This window comes from Bemisia tabaci, chromosome 5, assembly GCF_918797505.1.
Source record: "Bemisia tabaci chromosome 5, PGI_BMITA_v3".
NCBI classification, from domain to species: domain Eukaryota; kingdom Metazoa; phylum Arthropoda; class Insecta; order Hemiptera; family Aleyrodidae; genus Bemisia; species Bemisia tabaci.
The window spans coordinates 6,112,789-6,121,517 of record NC_092797.1 but is presented as its reverse complement, the minus strand read 5'-3'; the positions used below and the strand labels follow the sequence as shown (position 1 = coordinate 6,121,517).

At 36.9% G+C, this 8,729-nt stretch overlaps 1 long non-coding RNA gene across 1 annotated transcript; it reads right to left on the bottom strand.

Moving 5' to 3' along the window:
- Window positions 1-2,053: 2,053 nt before the first annotated feature.
- Window positions 2,054-5,065, bottom strand: LOC140224722 (uncharacterized). Its single transcript, XR_011899976.1, has 3 exons — window positions 4,625-5,065; window positions 3,403-3,609; window positions 2,054-2,463 (listed from the first exon to the last, which is right to left on the bottom strand). It is a non-coding gene; the product is annotated as an uncharacterized lncRNA (long non-coding RNA).
- Window positions 5,066-8,729: the final 3,664 nt, after the last annotated feature.

Below are 8,729 nucleotides of genomic sequence, written 5' to 3'. Positions count from 1 at the left end.
ATCCACTGACCTAGCAATGTGAAATTAGTATTAGGTATGATAAAGCTCAGAAAAACACATAATTGGTCCGTCCCGTTCTGTCCTCAACATCATGTGATCAAGAGTGTTTTGGGGTCTTTCCAAAGGTCAGTTCGTGTCCTCTCAATGAGAAGAACTTGATTTTGGAAAGGCCTGCTGGCATTACTTTCACTCATCAAAACCAAAACTAAAGCATTTAATGCTAAGCAGCCACTTGAGGTAAGAAATCACAAGACATCAAAATTCAATCAGAATTGAAAATACTGAAGTAAGTATTTAATTTTACTTTTTTCAGTATTGACTTAACTTAAAATAATTCATGTCGCTAAGTGTACTTACTCCTCACTATCAATCGTAAATTCACTTCCACTAAATTTTGTCTCAATAACTATTTGAATCACGCAGGTCACTAGTTCAAGACAAGTTCTGTTATTGGTCCAATCTCAAATTAAATTTGATCGATCTCTCCCTGCCGGTTCCGTTTGAAGATTTCAAAATACCTTCGTTTCGTCAACTTAGTAATGGGCAATTTTCCCTACAGAACTGTTACGTTTAAGTTACCAAATTTCTGTTGAATGAGAGGAACAGTTGCACAAGCATAGTAACAACAAAAGCGCTATAAAGTTTTGAATTTCTTTCTTTCAGATGTTGGCTTGCATAAATTCTATTTTTACAAAATCATAGGTCAATAAATCAATTCAAGAGACCTGAATAAATCCTGTCTGTGAAAATTTGAATTAAAATTATACCTTGGAAACTGCTTCAGATTAGATTGCTTTTAAATCTCATAAAATGTTTTATCCTCTTTTATGCTTCAAACTTTCTGTTCTTGAATTTCTTAAATTTTCTTTTGAAAGTTAAGTATAAGGGTTCTCAGACGTTCAATTAAAGCAACATACATACTTTTAACATTTCAGTTGACAGATTCTGAAGATAAGAAGCTTGAGATGAGGTCTGCCGTGCTAAGGAAAAATGCTGTATGGACCTTCAGGCGTTGCCAAATTTCCTTTGATAAAATACAAATTTCCTGGTAAACTTATGAATATCTTCCTTCCAATTTTTCAGATAATTTTGTTCACAACTTAACCTAAAGCCCCTGAAAATTTCAAGGGAGAATATTCATATCTTTCCTCCAAAATAAACATTTTGTAGGAGGAAATCTGGTAACTCTCGAATGTTCATAGGACGTTTTTCCTTGGCACGGCAGAGATGTACTTCACATTCTAGAAGCAAAAGGGAGCATTTCCCTCACTTCCTTCTCTCACAGGGAAGATTGTGGATCAAAGCAAGAAATTTCCTATACCTATAAGTTCCAGGCTACTTGGTTTAACAATACAAGGAAACCCTCGAAGAAAAACATACCTACAATGCATATTAACGTTCCAACATATTCCAGACTTCCCCCTCCTTGCTCTGAACTTGACAGGAAAATTTTATGCATACATTTACTTTGTTGAAATTGATAAAAAAAAAAACCTTGAGAAAGTAATGACGTTTTAATTTCAAAATTAGTACTTAACTATTTTTAATCATTTACATTTTTTATTTTTAAATTCATATGATCCCTGCAAACAGAAGAAATTTCATTCCATCTAGGATTCATATTTTTCTTGCTTTTAATTTTTCTCATGAGGAAAAACGTTTGTCAAATCGTTTACAATTTTTCTAGAGAAAACCTCAAGTTAAACTAGATGATCGCAGCAAACAGGTTACTGTAAGAATGGAACTCAGAAAATATATAACTTCTTTAAGTTGCGCAAAACTGGATGGTTTTATCCTGTTTATTCTCAGAGGTCCAGTGGCGAGGCGTGAATGATCGGTTACCGATATCTCCAGATTTGAAGCTATGGTAATGAATCGCTTATTAAAAGTATTCGTTGCTAACACCCTGTTTATTGATCCATTTCCATAGGTTTAAAGGGTCGATCAATGGATATATCGCAAAGCACGCCCTGCCACTGCAGAGGTCCATAGTTGTTTTCAATAAAGCTTACCAAAATCTTTAAAAGTGTGAATGAATGAAAACCAGCAAAACTTATCTAAGAAAGAAAATAAAAAATTTATTAAGATAATGAGAGAAAATTTACACACATTAAGAGAGACGCTGCCAGACCATTCTAACTATGACTTATTTATTCTAACTTCAAATACTATGATACTCTGATTTCTAACCCTTTAGGATACCTACATGTAACGTTTGAGTTTTAGCGATTAAATTTAAAGAGTAATTTCTAGAACTAAAAAAAGTAAGATAGGTAAGACTAAGGGGGAAAACGATGCTCCTTGTGGCGTCTGAAGAAAATTTGAAGCCAGTCAGTCCCTACTGAGATGTGGAAAATTTCACCGATAGCGACAAGATAGACCCAGCATTTACTCTAAGTCCAGTTCCAGTTCTGGAATATGGGAGCACAGGATTGTCTGATTCATATGACTGGGGTGGTCTCTCTGCAAAAGAACATAAGGTATTTCATCAAAATTAAAAACTAAACAGTTTAGAAAATGATTATTGTTAAGTAGCATTTGACGAGCACAAAGACATGGAAGGTAGCCAACAAGACAATCCGATTTGATTGCCACATCCGGAAGTTACAGGAGAAGAGGGGAATGAAAATCACAGAAACCTCCCAGGAGAAGGGAGGGGATTCCCAACAATAATTCACTGATTCTTCGCCTCTCATGAGAATTCTTGGTAGAAAAGGACAATAGAGAACAGAGTGCAATGGCTAAGGCCGAAAAATATCCTTCCATTGAAACGTTTCAAAAGCCTTCTATTATATTTTTTGTTCTTCTGAAAAATAAACTGACAAAAATATATAATTCAAATTGTTATGAAAATATTTACGATTGTGTTAGAAATTATACAGAATATTTTAAGGAAAACTGTTGGTTCATGTATTCCTTAAAAAATTAATAAAGCATGAGCGGAGGTATAAGCACATTGCATTTGGAGGTGCACAAACAATTTCTACCGTACAGAACTCTTCTTGAACTTATTTTGAATAGACCCGTGTACTTAGCTAAATTTCTCAAAACAGTGTGTTACGACCCTCTAGATCTGAGCTACTCACATAGTCTCTGTGATTAATGAACGTGGATTCACTAATTAGCTAATTTTTTCTTTCCTTACCTCCTTGGAGAGAGTTCACCAATTTCAGAGTTGGCATGAGGCGAATTATGAATTTTCTTTCTGAGGGAGGTAGGGGGTCGCAGTGCACTTGCATCAAGGAGGGTCAGTGAGCAAGGGAAGGCACCCACCTGGGGTAGTGGGGCACACCTACAGCTTCAAGGAGAGATCTTTTACATTCTTTGATTTCACAGAAAAAATGTTGATAAAATTTTGCAGAATACAAAAATATCGCGTAGATATTTTGCAAAATCCCTTACCTTTTCTGGAGAGCACCCTCTATCTCCAAAGGTCCAAAGGTCACTGGTGCCCACTCTGGTTGGATCAGATCACAAGAATTGGTGTTCATTGAGTTAAACGTCCGGTTCTGGCAATGTCCTTACAGAGAATCCCAGTAGAGAGTGACAGGATTCACTAAAATTAATGCTGCATCAGTATGATCCTTTGACTTGACACTTGGACACCTCCTGGAAAAGAAACATGCATTCCTGATGAAATGAATGGCAAAGGATGGTTTTTCAGAGCAGAACATTGTATAGAAAATTTCTGTAAAATAAGCCAAGTACCTAAGTAGGCACTCTTAATAATCTACTCGATCGTCCCTCCCTCAACTGCAAAGCTCATATTATCCAGAAATTGAAGGTACCTCTTACCTGTTCAAGCATTCATTTCCTTTCTAAAATTACTTACCGTTTAAGTAATTTCTATTATCGTGTCCATCCTCTCATTCAATGAACCAAATCAAAGTTCGGTCAGAGCATACTTCAATTGGACCGCGTTAAACAGAAAGGAACCAAGCCACATCAGCTATTGCCAAAGTTAACCGGGCCATTTAGTTTTTTACGAGAGGACGTTTGTGTGGATTCCTTTGAAATTTTTAAGGAATTAGCTTCATACTCTAGAGAAAATCCACTGAAATTTGCACAAAAATCCGCACAACCGTTTTCATGTAAAAATTTAAATTGCCCGATTAAATTTGGCAATAGCTGATGTGGCTTGGTTCCTTTCTGTTTAACGCAGTCCAATTACAATTGACTTAATATTCCAGAGATACTGAAAGTTAGGTAAGCAACAGGAAAAATTCACTGAACACACATATATTTTTTAAAAATGCATAAAACTTCCCCTTTGAATTTTTGGGTCAGCCACCATCCCCTTACAACATAGTCAGTGTCGCGCTATTCCTTCGCTGGTATCCTTGTCAAAAGATTTCAGCCTTTTAAGGTGTGGGGTCGGAAATCTAGCTGTCTTTGCTCATTGATTTTAATTCATGATTCAAGATAGGTCTTTGGTTCGTCTCTGAGAGTGCATAAACATACTCGGAACATACAGCGCTTTCATTTACCAACTAATGAGAATTGTTGGCGCAAATATAGTGTTCACCCCAGTCTCCGTATATTTTGCTTGTTCCTCTAAAGTATTTCCGCCTACTGGAATAATAGGGGTTGCGTTTGAAGAAGTAAATAGAGTGTAAGAACTTACCTAAGTTACAGTGCGGTGAGCAGGTCCAGTGCGCTCGATTCCGTCCCAAAATCTTGTTAAACACAAGTTCCACACGCGATTTTTCCACAATGATGGCATTAGAATAACAAGCAAGAAAAAAACGGGAAATTCTATTCCTTATACGTAAAGGCGGTAGAGTCTTTATCAGATAAACAATTTGAACATTGTATATTGTGCAGATAAACAGAAGACATAACCTAAAGTTAGGTAAACAAAACAACAACAATCATGGCGGTCACTTTTCTCACGGCCGCTTTTCCTCACCTCAAAATCTGTTACCGTACTTTCACCTCGTAAACTGAATCAATCTCGATGAAAAATACATCAAAAAATAATACAAAAAATTAGCTATAAGTTATGGATCCGATTTGGGAAATCTTCGCAGGGAATTTGAAGTAATAGACGATTTACTGGTCGCTTCAGAAAAACGACTAGTGGCGCTCTCTGCGCGGATACGAGCTGTCCCTAGATCACTTGGAATCACCTTAAATAGTTGGATTATCAGCTTACATGTTCCAAGTCTGATTGCCAAAGCAGAGGAATGTAGCTAAAAGTTCACAATATTCTATGACATTTCGAACGGTCCTGGAATATAACGCGTAAATACGCATTGACACGAAGGTACCAATTACAATCTACTGCTGCGTAGAAAAATTGCAGAGAAAGCGAAGCCATCGAGGCTTTTTTGCATCCCAGTGAATGCTCTACTACCCTCAAGTAAAAAATTGCTTAATTTTTTTATTTGTATTTTATTTCTTCTATTTCATTTTTAATTTTTTTTAACAATTAAATTCTAAGGCGCCCCGCTGAAGCCCTTGTCCAGCTGTCCCAGCGGGGTGCCAACTTAAAAGATACACCCTTTACATCAGCCGTCGGCCCTTCTCGAAGGGCCAAAGGATTAGTATACGATATTAAAATAGAGTCGCTTAATACAATTATGTAGTCGCGACGGGCTAATCAAGAGAGAGAATTTTATTTTTTAGAGTGTATTGTGACAAATAAAGCATGCCGTATTAGCGTCTCTGTACGTGTGATAGTGACTGGCGAAGTTTTTTCTATGTTTTATGGTTTTGTTTTATAAAGTAGCGTATGATTTTTTATTAAACTTCCATAGAAGGCGGCTGGAACTAAGAAACGCGTAAGGACCTAACAGTACAAAGCTCTATTGCTACAATATTATTCCGCTGTTTTCCTAAAGGTGCAAGAAGCAACAAAAATGCCCTTGAATAAAAATGGAACAAGGGCTGTACTGTCCGCACGAATTGGAGGGATTTCACCAGAATATATTTTCACGCGCTGAATATGGAGGCTAAAGACAGGAGACATTAGTCGTTAAGCATACATCGTAATTTTGTAAATTCAGGTTTTTACTTAACTTATTCAAATATTTCAGAAAAGCTGATGACTGTTGGGTATTCCATCTCCATCGATTGCTGAAAGCCTGACACGCGTAAAATTCAGGATACTACTCAACATTGCACCTATGACTCCAACTTTTAGCTCTCATTCTCAGCAGTTGAAGAGGGTTGAACTTTGATAATTGCATTTCACCCCGCCTAATTTTCCTCTCAAGTTTTTATTTCTTGAAACAAAAAACCAAACAGCGTAACACCTTGATACTTCATGTAAATTTGTTCTGAGTTTAAAAGGATAATCATTCACCAAATCTCAGGTCAGACAGTTGTTTAATACGCTGTTGAAAAATTTAAAAATGAGAGTCAATCAGGAAACATGTTGCTGTCAATCATGTAGTAAGTTGATTCCGGTTAAATCCACCCAATTCCACCTCAAAGAAGTTGGTTTACTATATCATGATGATTCATTCTTAAAAAGTAAAATGATGACAGGACCTTTGAGTCACAGCGTCTAGGTCACAATGGAAATACCTTGTTCCTCTTTATTCGAATACGTCCAATTGAGGGATGAGCCTTTGCCCTGTTGCACATTTTAAGTTATAGGTTTAATAAAACAAGTGTTCGAGCATATCATCGGGGGTTAATGGTGAAAAAGATACTACGTTTGTTTCGTACTCACATTGTGAACTGGTGCTCCTTTGTTAAAACGAAACAAACAAAAAAAAACAAACCAAGGGTCTAATTTATGCTCCTTGGCGATGAGCAAAGTGTCCTTTTTGCCTGGGCCGGGACGTATGGTCTCCTTCAGACTCCTTGGAGCCTCGGACTTTCTAAATCCTCCGTACCCTTAACCCTCCCACGCTTACGTTCACACTTGTTTTCTCTGAGCCGCGTGTAATTTGTCATGCGGCCGGGCTCTTCATTAGTGGTTGAATCACAACTACATGACACCACACCTAACACTCCTGAGATACCTCAAACGTCAGTAAATCCACATTTTTCCGTAAATCCACTGATTCCTAGATGTAATTCTGTTTGCTTTAAATAGTGGGATACACTTAAGAACAAGTGCATCTTTACACTGCGCTTTAAGTAAAGTGATTCCTATATTTTTACTCGAAAGTGTTTATAATTTGGTAAATTTACAAATTCTTCTCAACGATAATTGAATCAGGATCATGATTATTTTACAAAAAATGGTCAAAGTTTTTTTTGACCATATTAAAAAAATGTAATGAAATTTTTGTTTTTTTGTCTTTCGCTGCGTTCTGATTGAATCATTGTCAAGCATAAGCAAGTATTTTAAACATATTTGAATGTCCAAAAATGACCGTAATGACCAGAAATTACCATAAATGTGCAGCGTTGACGCGAGAATGACCTACAGACTTCTGTAATGATATAGTCATTGAGCTTTTTCGGCAACGGGAGTTTTCTGGCCTTCTCTGATGATGTTATCGACAAATTTGAAAAGGAAAAATACTGTGTCCAGAAATGGTTGAAAAGTTAACACTGAGAGTGGATTAAAAAAGAAACAAAATACTGAGGTATTTGGGCCCCTGGACGCGGGCAAAGTGGGTTTGTGCGGTAAAATACGATATGTAAATATGCGGTGAAGAACTCCCATTTTAGCTAGATCAAAAAATCACCTATTTGAATAAAGCGAAAAATTGCACAAACTTGTATTTAAAATTAGTCAGAGACAGGAATCCTTTTTTAATCCAAGTGGTATCAAACTGAAGGAATAGATATAAATATATTTTAATATACTGGTCACAACTGTTTTAATGATATTCTAACGTCTCACGTTTTGCTACTTTTCGAAAGATCAATTTTTTTTATCCCGCAAATATATCAAAGAAAAAAGTACCTATGAACTATTTCCGTAAAAAGTTGATTGGTTTTAATTTAAAATCCTGTGCCCTGTCTTGGAGAGTTTTTCATCCCCTAAGAATCTCCTTCAGTTTCATCCGATGCAAAACTACCGACAGGACCTCAGGTAAAAAGCGAGACAATACAAATCGGAGGGGGGTACGGGACGGACTCAGGTCCCAACTGCACGCGATCGGGAGCATGCAGTTCGAGTTCGGATAACAGAATCTTAAGAGAGGGTCAATGAGGGTCCAACCGATGACAGCTGTGCTCTTGATCCAGTGCTACCAGCATTCTACTTTCATTCTACCGCTTAAATACCGTGACTGTGACGAATTTAATGAGCTGGCTCCTTCTCCTGAGTAGAACCCTTTGCTACAAGGGGAGCAGTCTGGCGCCTGGCGCTCCGCTCCAAGATCCATCCATATAGGTCAGTCATTCCCGAAACCCAAATGAGAATCTTCTGCGCATGACGTCAGCTTTTCTTATGGGAGAGAACAAATTTTTCTTAATGAATCATTTAAATTTCTTACTTTTAAATTCTTTGAAGCTTTCTGAGTGTCGAAAAGAACGTTTAGAAATTAGGGTCAAGGGTTTCAATTCAGCTGAATTTGCGTTTTTATATTTTTAAATGATTTTTGAAGTCAGCGATGTAACAAGCCATCTAGTGGTATAGATTCGCGTGTAAAAATGGCTGATGCAGAGTAAACTGTAAAAATGAAAGAACACAAATTCGGCAAAATCGAAACCCTGAATGCTAATGTCTAAACGTTCTTTTCGACACACAGAAAGTTTCAAAGGATTTAAAAGTAAGAAATTTAAATGATTCATTAAGAAAAATTTGCTCTCTCCCATAA